The 15422-nt window shown below is 38.5% G+C and overlaps 2 non-coding genes across 2 annotated transcripts; both read right to left on the bottom strand.

Annotated features, from left to right (window-relative positions):
- Positions 1-262: 262 nt before the first annotated feature.
- On the bottom strand, positions 263-366 carry LOC138828819 (U6 spliceosomal RNA). The gene has a single exon (XR_011372375.1). It is a non-coding gene; the product is annotated as a U6 spliceosomal RNA (small nuclear RNA).
- A 12132-nt stretch (positions 367-12498) lies between these two features.
- Positions 12499-12602, bottom strand: LOC138828836 (U6 spliceosomal RNA). The gene has a single exon (XR_011372378.1). It is a non-coding gene; the product is annotated as a U6 spliceosomal RNA (small nuclear RNA).
- Positions 12603-15422: the final 2820 nt, after the last annotated feature.

Raw genomic sequence — 15422 nt, 5'->3', positions numbered from 1 at the left:
AGTTGCCCTGTGGCTCAGGTCAAAGGGTGCAAGACTTGTGCAAAAAAGAAGCTCAGTGACACTGTGCAGGCCCTGAGTTCATGCTCCAGGACTGCCAAAAAATAAAAAGAGAGAACATGTCAATAATGAATGAGGGAGGGATCCAGAAACCAAATTCCTCACTGAATATTTTCTCTATTTCAATATCATTCCAGAGAGAAAAATTAGGCATAAAGATGGTCCAGAAAGAACATACCTCATGAAGTAATACAAGATTTAAAAAAAAAATATGGAACGCTTCACATATTTGCATGTCATCCTTGTGCAGGGACCATGCTAATCTCTGTATTGTTCCAATTTTAGTATATGTGCTGCCAAAGCGAGCACTACAAAAAAAAATTTTTTTTACTGCAACTGGCATGTAGAGAGAATCCATCAGACTTAATTGTGACTTGCAATAGCACAAGAGCTCATTGTAATAGCACAAGTGCTATCTGGATATTATGTATGGGTCCTGAGCATTGATAAGAGCCTAGGTGCTATTCCTATTTTTTTCCTCAAGAATATTACTCTATTACTTAAACCACAGCCCCATTTCTGACTTTTCTGGTGAGGAAATGGAGATAAGAGTCTCATGGACTTTTCCTGGCTCACCTGGCATAACATTGGGATAACATTGGGATAACACCTGGGATAATATTAATAATGTTATCCCAAAATCTCAGCATTCTGAAGAGCTAGAATTATAGTTATGAGCCATTAGTACACAGAGAAATATTTCTTTTTCAGTGGAATGAATTAAGAATACAGATTCTTAAGGAAAATTCACCCTCAGTACTAAGTAAATCATCAAGAACAGTTCACGTGGATACACACACACACACACACACACACAAGCACACAAGCAGACACACAAACCCACATAAACGTCTCAGGAATCTGTATCTCTTTCCCCTAAAGAGTAGTATGGTCTAATGGGCAAACTGTGGTGTCACAGTCATGTAATCCCAGATATCAAGAGGTAGAGGTATAGGAGTATGGGGTACTGAGGATGACTTGGGTGAAGTTAGCACAAGATCCTATATTAAAAGCAAACTGAAAAAGAAAGAAAAAGAGTTGGGTGCATGTAGGCACAAGTGGCAATTTATGTGCCTAGTAAGTTTAAGGCCCTCAGTTTAATCCTCACTTCCATGAAAAAGACAAAAAGAATAAAATCTCAGTCCATTTTGTCATTGTTTAAAATCAATTAAGCTGTATACTTCATGAGGAATATAAGGTCTATTTCAAGCCTAATAGTAGTAGCTGGATAGTCTATATAGCATGGTAGCACATGGGACAAGGCCCTGTAGGTGCATCATATCACAGAGGATCTCAGCATCATGGTATGTGCTAGAATGACAGGGAGTAAGGGGCATAGGTTGCTTTTAACAACTCATAACAGTGATAACGTTAGTCCCTTGAGAGTTGATGAGATAATATTTATCCATTTATGACTGAAACATCTTTTAAAGGTTCTACTTCCTGACACTGCTACATTGAATAGTTAAACTTCAGTATGAGCTTTGATGGTGACAGACCACTAACAGGCTTCTGACAGAGGCAGGTGAGACCATTGGAAGCCAAGGACGTTAATACAACTAGGCACCTTGGACAACTGCTTCGATCTCATTGATTCTGATATTTCCTGTATTTGGCGCCATCTCAGAGTCAAGATCCATCAAGTCCATGTCTGTTCCATGTGCCAGTTTCAGTTATGCTGAGTGTTATATAAACCACTAGACAATAGGGAGAAATAGGATGGAGATAGGCACAAAAATGTAAGTTTGGCATTCTTCTTGGCCCTTAAATAACATTAAAAGATTTATGTAGGTAAGTCACGAGAAAGCTCTATGTCATTATAAAATACATATAGCCATATAATAACTACTCTATCACCTTGAAAGATACCTTGTAGAACAGCTTGTTTACACATAACACAGACACTCCTATGAACACAAAAGATGGAAAAAAACAAACAAGTTCCGGTTTACAAAAGTAATTGTCAACCTCAGAGTCAAAGCAGACACCCTGAAAACAGTACTGGAAAGAATAGGAGAAACACTAGGTCTCCTTGGCACAGGTCAAAATTTCCTTAATAGAGACCCAGAAACACAACAAATCATAGAAAGGTTGCACAAATGGGATTTCATGAAACTGCACAGCTTGTGCATGGCAAAGGACATAACTTGCAAAATCGATAGAAAGCCCACCAATTAGGAGAAGATTAGCAATACAACAGACAAGGATCTCATATCTAAAATGTGCTTGGGAGTTCCGGGAAGATGGCGGAGGAGAAGCTGGAATCTGAACAAGCTCTCGCATAGAAAGCAGCTTTAGAGTTCCAGTGAACAGTCCTAAGCCAGAGAATCACACCAAGTGTGCCATCACAGGACAGAGAGTTAGACAAGAGAGGGGAAGCCAAGGCAAAAAGAAGCACCCGAGTGGTCGCCAGCAGCCGCCACGGAGGCGGCGGCGGCGACAGGGTCGCAAGCGGCAGAGACCACAGCTGGGGGCCATACCTGAGCTCTCACACAGAGAGTCCGGGACGAAGGAGCCAGACGCAGCGGGCGAACGGATTCTACTCAACACCAGCAAGAACCAACAAAGAGCGGACATCTTCACCCTGCAGCTTGCAGACCAGAGACGACCCAGGATCCAAGACTCGGCACCAGAGACGACCCAGGATCCAAGACTCGGCGTGAGTACAAGCCTGACATCCTCACTCCTCAGGGAGCAGAGGAAGGAAGGCCACCCCTCCCCCCCAGCACCGGTGATCTCCATCTTGGATACCGACAAAGCTCGGAGTTGCTACTAGCTCCAGCTCAGGCCTTGGAATAAAACGAGTCATTTAGCAGGTCACAAGAACTTAACGGCGAAGTGACCTGCCAGACTCAGCTCCATCCAGGGAAAAGTCACCCAGCTCAGGCGCCAGCCATCGGAGTGCCTTGCCTCACTGGGTAACCAGAGCCAGAGGCTGCCCCTCCCTCTAGCAGCCACCACAATCAATTGAAAAACAGAAACCCTGAGAATGGCTCCAGGCTGGGCGCTGTGAGCTTTATCACAAAATAGCCCCAGGGAAAAGCTACTGTTTGTTGAAAGGCCTCAACTCTACCCAGAACCTAGCCTCATCACCACATCCCCCTCTTTTGTGACTCTCAAAGCAGACCACCCTCCCAGAAAACTAACCTGGGAGGGGGATCTAAAAATCTTGGGTAAAACAGAGCATTTTTCTGCCTCTTCCAACCAACCGACTTAAGAAACCAATCAAGCCACAGGACCTCAAGCTGACCAGAGACTCCAAGAGACTGGTTGCAGACAAAAGGGAGATACAGGATTCTTCCCACTCCTCCCCCCCCAAAAAAAAAAATCAAAAGACTTTTTTTTTCTTTTTTTTTTCTTTTTTTTTTTTTCTTCTTCTTCTTCTTTTCTTTTTTTTGCTTGTTTTTTGTTTTTTGTTACCTTATATATATATATATATATATATATATATATATATATATATATATATATGTATATAAATTTTTTTCCCTTCTAAAACTTTTATTAATCTTTAATTTTTGCCTCTTCTGAAAAAATAATTGTTTTCCAGTAACTTTTTTTTTCTCATCTTATAATTTTTATTTCAGAATTACGTGAATGAGAGTTTTCCTTTCTTTTCTTGTCTTCTTTCTCTTTTTCTTTCTTTCTTAATTATCTTTTTGTTTTTTATCTAGCTCTACTGAACTTCTGATCTTTTCTTCTCCCTTAAAGCTTTTCACATCTCCTCAATGTCCCTCCCCTTCTCTGAACATATTCACATTCCTCTCTAAATAGACGGTCTTTTAACCTCTATAATAACATTAATTTTTACGTTTCTATTCTTTTTCTGGTCTCTCTTTATTCCCCTTTCCGTCTCTTCTTTTTCTCTCTCTCTCTACTTGCATCCTATCCAACCCATTTCCTGCACTGTGATTAGGACATAGTTAACTCTCCTTGTGCCTCCCCACACCAATCTATTCCTATTTTTTACCCACATCTCTCACTAATCCTAATAATTTCTGGTTTTCCAAATTCTTTTCTGCGGTTCGAAGTCCTTTAACATATAGTCGTTTGATGTTGAATAGATGTATCTGTTGAACTAGATTGTATCTGTAGACTATTGACTGTACAAATGCAAACTTTGGTTGATGGTTGCCTTAAGATAGTGTTCTAGCACAAAACTGGTGCAATCTTTATCTCAAATGGGCCGAGTAAGCCGGAAAAACACAAGAAAAATGGCAAATTCGGGTATCTCAATTCCCAACCTTGATAATCAGGGATTAGAACAGATAAAGAATAATCCAGAGGAGAGTTCCCAAATAGCTCTACAAACACTAATAGCAAACATGATAAATGAGAAGTTTGACAATGTACAAAGGACTCTGTATGAGCGTGATAGGGAGAGGGAGGAGGCATCCCAGAAGTTTATACAGGAATATCATAAGCGTGAGGAAGCTTCTCAAAAACTGATACAGGATTTGCGTGAACAACTTGAGAATACTCAAAGAGAAAGGGAGGAATGGCGTGAGCAGGCAGAGAACACTCAAAGAGAACTGCAGGAATCCCACAGAAGGGAGGAAACTAATCAAAGAGTAATTCACGAATTAAGAGACCAGGTAGAGAATACACAAAGATCACTAAAGACTTTCATGGAATCCATTAACAAAGAGCTGAAGGAAGTCAGGGAGACCACAAAGGGAATGCTGAATGGAACCCAACAGAAGGAATGGGAGTCCAAAGAAACCATAACCAATCAACTAAGTGATTTGAGAACAAATACTGAACACCAAATTAAGGAAGTAAAGAAATTCATACAAGACCTAAAACATAGCTTCAACAAAGAACTTGAAGCCATCAAAGCTGACCAATTAGAAGGAAAAGAGATAAAAATCAAAGTAGAGAGTCTTGACAGCAGGTTAGACCATGCAGAAGATCGAATCTCAGGGATTGAAGACAGCCTAGATATTATAGAGAAAGAACATACAACCATCCAAGACAAGTCCAAGAAATATGACAGGTCTATCCAACACCTGGAGGACACCATCAGAAGGCCCAATTTAAGGATAATGGGTGTAGAGGAGCACCTAGAAACAGAAGTTAATGGTCTAGGAAATTTGTTTAACAGGATCCTAGCAGAGAACTTCCCAAACATACAAAAAGATAGGCCTATTCAGATACAAGAAGCTTTTAGAACCCCAAATAGACCAGACCAGAATAGGACATCCCACCGTCACATTATAATCCACACAGGATCAACCCAGACCAAGGAAAAGATCCTTAAAGCTGTCAAGGAGAAAAGGTTAATCACCTATAAAGGGAAACCAATTAGAATCACCTCAGATTTCTCAGCAGAGACAATCAAAGCAAGAAGAGCCTGGAATGACGTATGCCATGCCCTAAAAACAAACAACTATCAACCAAGAATACTGTACCCAGCTAAACTCTCCTTCATAACTGAAGGCCAAATAAAAACCTTCCATAGCAAAGAAAAATTGAAACAATACATCTCCACCAAACCAGCCCTGCAAAAGATTCTTAAAGATGTCCTACACATAGAAAACCAACAAGAACGCAACAAAGGCCAAGAAACTGCACACAAACTGAGAATCCAAGAACCTTAGGAAGAACCCAGTTTTCACAGCCCCCAAGAAGGTGGATAACATGGCAGGAACTCCCAAACACCTCTGAGTCCTATCTCTTAACGTTAACGGACTGAACTCTCCAATTAAGCGACATAGACTGTCTAGTTGGATTAAAAAACAAGACCCTTCTATCTGCTGCCTGCAGGAGTCACATCTTGCCCGTAAAAACAAACATATTTTCAAGGTTAAAGGCTGGAACAAAATCTACCAAGCAAACGGCCCTCATAAACAGGCGGGAGTTGCAATCCTAATATCAGATAAAATAGACTTCAAATTAAAATTCGTGAGAAGAGATAAAGAAGGTCGCTACATTCTAATTAAAGGATCTCTCCTTCAGGAGGATATTACAATTCTAAATATCTATTCGCCAAACAATGGAGCACCCAAATTTATCAAAGAAACACTACTTTCCCTCAAATCCCAGATAGATCCAAAGACATTAATCGTTGGGGATTTTAACACACCACTCTCCCCACTAGATAGATCAACTCGGCAAAAACTCAAAAGAGAAACCGCAGATCTAAACAGCTGCATAGATCAACTAGACTTAACAGACATTTACCGAACATTTCACCCAGCAGCATCAGAATACACGTTTTCTCAGCAGCACATGGAACGTTTTCTAAAATAGACCACATTTTAGGCCACAAAGCAAACTTGTCTAAATTCAGAAACATTGAAGTTATGCATTGCATTCTCTCTGACCACAAGGGAATAAAATTAGAACTCAACACCAAAAGCCACCAAAGAAAGTCCGGTATCACATGGAGGCTGAACAACACACTGCTGAATCATGAGTGGGTCATGGAAGAGATTAGAAAGGAAATTCAAATGTTCATGCTATTCAACAAAAATGAACACACAAATTACCAGCTCCTCTGGGACACAGCAAAGGCAGTACTCAGAGGAAAGTTTATAGCTCTGAGCTCCTACATCAACAAATTGGAGAGATCGGAAACTAACAATTTAATGACACATCTAAACCTCCTTGAAAAAGAGCAGCAAGATAAACCCCAATCCAGTAGACGGAAAGAAATAATCAAAATTAAATCAGAATTAAATGAATTAGAATCCAAAAAAACTATAGAAAGAATCAACAAAACAAAGAGTTGGTTCTTCGAAAAACTTAACAAAATTGACAGACCCTTAGCAAACCTTATCAGAAAAAGGAGAGAGCACACCCAAATTAATAAACTCAGAGATGAGAATGGAAACATCACCACGGAAACAACCAAGATTCAGAACATTATAAGGGAATACTTCTCAAAACTTTATGCTAATAAGTTTGAGAACTTGACAGAAATGGACCTTTTCCTAGCAAATATTGACATGCCAAAACTAAACCAAGATGAGTTAAACCAGCTTATCAGGCCCATATCAAGCATTGAAATAGAAACAGCAATAAGAGACCTCCCAGCTAAGAAAAGTCCAGGACCAGATGGTTTTACAGCGGAATTTTACAAGGCCTTCAAAGCAGAGCTCACACCAATACTCCTCCAACTCTTCAATGAAATTGAAAGAGAAAGCTCACTACCAAACACCTTCTATGAAGCCATCATAACCCTCATCCCAAAGCCAGGCAGGGACTTATCAAAGAAAGAAAACTATAGACCCATTTCTTTGATGAACATTGATGCAAAACTTCTCAACAAAATTTTGGCCAATCGACTTCAACAATTCATCCAAAAAATCATACACCATGATCAAACAGGATTCATTTCAGGGATGCCAAGCTGGTTCAATATACGCAAATCAATTAATATTATTCATCACATCAACAGGAGCAAGAATAAGAACCACATGGTTATCTCAATAGATGCAGAAAAAGCATTTGACAAGATCCAACACCCCTTTATGATGAAGGTTCTGGAAAAATTAGGAATCCATGGAACATTCCTCAATACAATAAAGGCTGTATATGACAAACCTACAGCCAACATTATACTCAATGGTGAAAAACTAAAGCCATTTCCTCTTAACTCAGGAACAAGACAAGGATGCCCACTCTCTCCACTTCTCTTCAATCTAGTATTAGAATGCCTAGCTACAGCAATAAGGCAAGATGCAGACATAAAGGGGATCCAAATAGGGAAAGAAGAAATAAAACTTTCCCTCTTTGCAGATGACATGATCTTGTATTTAAAGAATCCCATAGACTCCACTCCCAAATTACTCAAGCTGATTCAAAACTTTGACAAAGTAGCAGGGTATAAAATTAACCCCCAAAAATCAATGGCTTTTCTATATGCCAACAATGAGAAAAGTGTGGCTGAAATTAGGAAAGCAACTCCATTTGTAATAGCCCCACAAAAAATAAAATACCTAGGAATTAACTTAACCAAAGAAGTGAAGGACCTCTATGATGAAAACTTTAAAATCTTGAAAAAGGAAATCAACACAGAACTTAAAAAATGGCAAAACCTCCCATGCTCCTGGATTGGCAAGATTAACATCGTGAAAATGGCAATACTTCCCAAGGCTATCTACAAATTCAACGCGATACCTATCAAAATTCCAACCTCATTCTTCAAGGAAATAGAGGAGGCAATCCAAAAATTCATATGGAACAATAAAAGACCCCGAATAGCAAAAACGCTCCTCAACGGAAAGAACACTGCTGGAGGAATATCAATACCAAATTTCAAACTCTACTATAAAGCCATAGTAATCAAAACAGCTTGGTATTGGCATAAGAACAGACCTCAGGACCAATGGAATAGAATTGAAAACCCAGAAATGAACCTACAGACCTATAGCCATCTAATCTTCGATAAGGAAGCTAAAACAATAGAATGGAAGAAAGACAGCCTCTTCAGTAAATGGTGCTGGCAAAATTGGTTAACTACATGTAGAAAACTAAAGCTAGATCCTTATATATCACCCTGCACCAGAATCAACTCCAAATGGATCAAAGACCTTGAACTCCAAGCAGACACTCTGAAAACATTACAGGATGGAATAGGAGAAACCCTAGGTCTCCTTGGCTCAGGTCGAAATTTTCTGAATAGAGACCCGGAAGCACAACAAATCAAAGAAAGGTTGGACAAATGGGATTGCATAAGATTGCAGAGCTTCTGCAGGGCAAATGACATAGCTAGCAAGATCAATAGAAAGCCCAGGGATTGGGAGAAGATCTTTACTAGCCATACAACGGACAAGGGTCTCATATCTAAAATATACTTGGAACTCAAAAAATTAAACCACCCAACAACAAATCCTCAAAGAAACAACTGCCCAATAAATAAGTGGGCGAAAGACTTAAAGAGAAGCTTCTCTGAAGAAGAAAGAAGGATGGCCAATAGACACATGAAGAAATGTTCAACATCCCTAGCCATAAAAGAAATGCAAATCAAAACAACATTGAGATATCACCTCACTCCAGTTAGAACAGCAAAAATCAAGAACTCTAATAACAACAGATGCTGGAGGGGATGTGGACAGAAAGGAACCTTACTTCATTGTTGGTGGGAATGTAAACTTGTTCAACCACTTTGGAAAGCAGTATGGAGGTTCCTCAAAAGACTTCACATAGATCTCCCCTATGATCCAGCAATCCCACTTTTGGGCATTTACCCAAATGTTTACAAACAAGACCACACTAAAGCTACCAGCACAACTATGTTTATTGCAGCATTATTTACCATAGCTAAGATATGGAACCAACCCAGATGCCCCTCAGTAGATGAATGGATCAAGAAAATGTGGTATATATACACAATGGAATTCTATGCCTCCATCAGAAAGAATGACATTTCCCCATTTGTTAGGAAATGGAAAGGTTTGGAAAAAATTATATTAAGTGAAGTAAGCCAGGCCCAAAGAAGCATAGGTCCCATGGTTTCCCTTATTTGCAATATCTAGTATAGGTATGAGTCAAGCGGAAAAGGCCAGATAATGTGAGGTTAGGAAAATGAACCCTTAAATATGTATTTTAATGTTTTCGTTTCTTTCATGCATGTGTTTCTAATGCATTTATAAGATTATTTCTTTGTTGCTTTGTATGTCCCTCCCCCACAGTGTAACCCCCGCTTTCACTATATTTGATGTCAGTATAACATGTGGAGGAGATGGGGACAAACAAGTCGTTTAAGGATTCAGGTGGACCTGTTGCAACAATGAGAAGTTCAAAATGTCATGTCAAAACCAGCTTTACAATTTCGGTGTGGGGGGGAGGGGGGTATAATTGGGTGGGGGGAGGGGGGTAAAATTGGGTGGGGGGAGGGGGGAGGCGGGGAAGGGAAGTGAAGGGTAAACAAAGGAGGAGTCTGCAATGCTTGGTAAGAAATGTATGCATTATCCTGCCCATGTAATTGTAGCCCCTCTGTACAGTATGTTCTCAAATAAAATAAAATACAATTTAAAAAATAAATAAATAAAATGTGCTTGGAACTCACAAAAATAAATCCTCCAACAACAAATCCTCAAAAAAACAACTGCGCAATAAATAAGTGGGCTAAAGACTTAAAGAGAAACTTCTCTGAAGAGGAAAGAAGATGGCCAATAGACACATGAAGCAATGCTCAACATTTCTAGCTATAAAAGAAAAGCAAATCACCAAAATTACTCAAGCTGATTTATAATTTGGCAAAGGAGCAGGGTATAAAAATAACCATCAAAAATTAATGGCTTTTCTGTATGCCAATAATGAGAAAAGCGTGGTTGAAATCAGGAAAGCAACTCCATTCATAACAGCACCCCCAAAAAATATCTAGGAATTAATTTAACCAAAGAAGGGCAGGACCTCTATAATGAAAACTTTAAAAACCTGAAAAGGGAAATCAAAACAGAACTTACAAAGTGGTAAAACCCCCCATGTTCCTGGATTGGAAAGATCAACATCGTGAAAATGGCAATACTTTCCAAGGCTTTCTACCAATTTAATGCAATACCTATAAATATTCCAACCCCTTTCTTCAACGAATTAAAGAGGCTATCCAAAAATTCATATAGAACAATAAAAAACCCAGAATAGAAAAAAATATCCTTATCATAAAGAACAGTGATGAAGGAATATCAATATCAAATTTCAAACTCTACTACAAAGCCATCGTAATTAAAACAGCTTGGTACTGGCACAAGAACGGACATCAGGAACAATGGAATAGAGTTGAAAAGGCAGAAATGAACGTACAGACATATAGCTACCTAATCTTCGATAAGGGAGCTAAAAAAATAGAATGGAAGCAAGCCTCTTAAGTAAATTGTGCTGGCAAAATTGGTTAATCACTTGTAGAAAATTAAGCTAGATCCTTATATATCAATCTGCACCAGAATCAACTCCAAATGGATCAAAGCCATCTGAGTCAAAGCAGACACTCTGATGGAATAGGATGGAATAGGAGAAACCCTAGGTCTCCTTGGCACAGGCCGAATTTTTTTTTAATGGAGACCCAGAAACACAACAAATCAAAGAAAGGTTGGACAAATGGGATTGCATGAAATTGCAGAGCTTCTACATGGCAAAGGACATAGTTAACAAGATCAATAGAAAGCCTATGGATTGGGAAAAGATCTTCACTAGCCATTAAACAGACAAGGGTCTCATATCTAAAATATACCTGTAACTCAAAAAATTAAATCTCCCAACAACCAATCCTCAAAGAAACCACTTCTCCATAAATAAGTGGGCTAAAGACTCAAAAAGAAATTTCTCTGAAGAGAAAAGAAGGATGGCCAATATACACATGAAGAAATGCTCAACCTCCCTAGCCATAAAAGAAATGCAAATAAAAAGAACAGAAATACCATCTCACCACAGTTAGAATGGCTATAATCAAGAACTCTAATAACAACAGATGCTGGAGGGGATGTGGATAGAAGGAAAACTTACTGTATTGTTGTGGGAGTGTAAACGTGTTCAACCACTTTGGAAAGATTATGGAGGTTCTCAGAAGACTCCACATAGAGCTGCCCTATGACCCAGAACTACCACTTTTGGGCATTTACCCAAATGTTCACAAACAAGATCATACTAATGCTACCAGCAAGACTATGTTTATTGCAGAATTATTTACCATAACTATGATACGGAACCAACCCAGATACCCTTCAGTTGATGAATGGATCAAGGAAACGTGGTATATATACACAATTCCATGCCTCCATAGAATTTCTTTGTCCCATTTGTTAGGAAATGGAAAGACTTGGAACAAATTATATTAAGTGAAATAAGCCATACCCAAAGAAACATAGATCCCATGGTTTCTCTTATTTGCAATAACTAGTATATGTCTGAGAAAAGCAGAAATTTTTAGACAAGTTGATGTTAGGCGAAATGAACCCCAAGATATTTTTTTTCTTTCTTGTGATAGTTTCCAACATATTTATAAATTGATTTCCTTGTTGCTTTGTATGTACCTCCCCCATGGTATAACTCCTGTTTTCACTGCATTTGATTCTGGTATCCTGCATCTTGTATATACATTTTTCTAATTTGGAGAGGGTAAGGGAAAACACAAAATGCTTAAATAGGGATACAGGTTGACCCATTGTAAAAATGCAATGTACAAGACCCTACGTTGAAAACAAACATTAGAACTTCGGAGGTGGGGAGAATACTCGTGGAGGTGGGAGAGAAGGAATGGTAGTGGAAAAACAAAGGAGGAGGCAACAATGCTTGATAGGAAATATACTTGATAGGAAATTACCTTACTCATTTAATTGTAACCCCTCTGCACAGTATTTTTTTTATAATAAAAGACATACAAAAATTAATTCAATGTATGATTATGGGCCAGTACTAGGATTTGAATTTATGGGCCTTCCACTTACTTTCACACTTCAAACTGGGATCTCTATTTGTCTTTATTTATTTTTTTTTTAAAATCAGGAATGCTTCACAAATATTCAAGTCATCCTTGCACAAGGGCCATGCTAATCTCTGTATCGTTCCAATTTTTGTATATGTGCTGCCAAAGTGAGCAATCTTTAATTTTTTGTTAATCTTTTTTTCAAGGATAAATCTAATAACACTGTCCCCTAATTTTGTATAAAATAAGTTTTAGACATATATTTAATATGTAATATATTTGTGAGATATATACATACTATTTATCTGCAGGAGTTGGGCACACTGCAACAATTGAAGGCACTGATTTAATTTCACTGCTGTCATTCTATTTTAAGACTTTTTAAAATCAAAACATAGATGACCATGATATCATCGAATGTCCTGTCCAATATAGATTTGTGTGTATCAGGCAGGCTGTACCTCATGTCACACAAGAGTGCAAGAATAATAGGGTTTAGCTCATTACATAGTGGCTTATCAGGACATAGGAAATATCCCTCAATTTGGTTGAGCTGATCTCCATTGTTTGTTCTATACTATGCCTCTGCTTTGGCTCTGCAGTTTACCATTTCAAGATGATATTTTGTTCTTTTGGAGACAGATGAATGGAGAAATGTACGTGGCCTCCATGACAATTACCTGTATCTGGTTAAAATTCATACTTTCAAATGGGATATTTGTCATCCCTGTAGAATATAAATGAGGACTCCCAAGCACCAGCTATCTACTTTGCAGCCATTGTAATTTTCATGGAAGCACTATTTTATAGGGACAAAATTATGGTACCAAATACGTCCTTCAGCAACTACCCTTGGGAAATCCTTATGCTCATGCCAAAGTCATTGAACTTCACATTGCCTTTGTCATCCAACACGATGTTATTGGATTTAATGTTTCAGTCATTTTCAGTTTCATTAAAGTAATGCACAGTCCTCACAATCTGTTTGAATAAACTCCTGACTTCATTCTTGAATAGGCGGTATGATTTTCACATTTGTCTAAGGAGGTCTCTGGATGGCCAGTTCCACTACCAAGTATTTGTGCTCATCCATTTCCCTCACCTGATATGACCTGATCATGTGTGGGTGATGGAAAATCTTAATAATGTCCATCTCATTTAAACATTTTTTTTGTGGGTCCTGGGGCTTGATCTCTGGGCCTGGGCACTGTCACTGAACTCTTCAGGTTATGTCTACTGCTCTACCACTTGAACTACAGCACCACTTCCAACTCTTTCTGTTTATGTGGTGCTGAGGAATCGAACCCAGGGCCTCATTTATGTAAGGCAAACATCTACCACTGAGCCACCTTCCCTGCCTGTCCATCTTATTTTTGATTTAACAATTGTTGAAATCTCATCTTCAGGATTATTTTCACTACAACCTTATTGACTACGAGGTGGTGCTAGGCCAAATTTACATATCCATAGCTTCCATAGTCAATGATTTCCTCCTTCATGGTATATTGTTCAGGGAAAATCTCCTCCTGCCATAGCTAATGATCACCTTCAAACTGTCTTGTTCAGTGAAAATCTCCTTCTCTGAAGAGCTTGAGGATAATTCATTATGTTCTTCCATCTTTCTGCGAAGATGCCAAGGAGTAAATCTACCTAAACTTAGCTAAGAAAATAAAAACCCCAGAGCAATAACCTAAAGGAAACTGTCAATGTAGCACTCAGTCCAGCAGGTCACTAGGAACTCTCAGCAATGTAATGGACTACAGAGACCACTCACAATGGTTGCAATGGACCAATCACAGCTTGGAATGAACCCACTGGATCTTCTTGTCTTGTGCCTGGAGGACTGTTGCCAAGGTTTCCCCAGGGATGTGAGGTGCAGAGAGTGATGCCACTGGTGCTGCCATGGCAGAGTTGCAGGAACTTCAAGTCTATCAGAAAGTGCATTCTGTCCTTGTTGGCTTCAAGGTCCTAGGGTTGCTCCCAAATATTTTGTCCTTGAGTAGTATCCATGTCCTTATATCTGCTCCTGCCAGAACAGTGGGCATGTGCAGGAGCATACATCAACCAGTGGCTTCTATTCACTATATGTGCAAGTCTTGGAACTTGCTCCAACAATCTAAAAACAAAGTGGAATCCTATGTATTCCTAGATGCAGGGGACACATAACGAAGAGTTCAATTGGAAACTTTTCTTGACAATAAAGAGAAAATTCAAAGAAGTTGTTAAAGTATAAGAGGTGTCCCTCTTTGTTGAATTAGAACCTTCTTGCACAACTGCTTAAAATAATATTAAAGTCCTTATTTGTTATGGACTTGATTTAGTGTTTTGGTATCATATAATAAATAATTTTTGATCTTTAAAAAGTTGTAATATCAGTATGAACTTTGGTGTGTTTTTAATGGAATCCAAGATGAGGCCCATAGCTCTTGAGTAGATCTAAAACAATATCACATTCAACAATAGCATGTGGTTGAAAGTAGGCAAGTAGTACCAGCCTACTGTAAAGTGACTATTGCCAGGATGAATCTTCTGTAGAAATACTTTTTTTTTCCTTTTCAATATTTACTAATAAAATACATCCATGTATTAATGGCAAGAAATTACTACTTTAATATAAATTATGTTCTCTATTCAGCTCAGTGAATTTTGACAACTATTTAATTATGTAATACTAAGAGTCCCCTTATGAAGTCAAAAAAATGGGCACTTTTGTCATTTACATTAAAATGCAAAGAAAATAAGTCCCAGTAAATTTTATACTTAGGTGGATAATGGAAAACAGCTGTTTTCTCACTCAGAAATTAAATCCAATAGGGTACTTCATGGCATCCATAATCTGAAAAGCTGCTCTAACTTTTGGCTTTTAAAGAACTCATCAGTTAACTCAAGATATTCAATGTATTTTTCTTTAAATGTAGAATGACTAATTTCAAAAGGATAGTGGTATTGCTTCAGAATCATCTGATACTGTAGCAAAATGCCCTATGCCATACAT

The sequence above is a fragment of the Dipodomys merriami genome, unplaced genomic scaffold (genome assembly GCF_024711535.1).
Source record: "Dipodomys merriami isolate MVZ:Mamm:240054 unplaced genomic scaffold, mDipMer1.0.p SCAF_165, whole genome shotgun sequence".
NCBI lineage: Eukaryota > Metazoa > Chordata > Mammalia > Rodentia > Heteromyidae > Dipodomys > Dipodomys merriami.
This window is presented reverse-complemented; position numbering and strand designations above follow the sequence as displayed.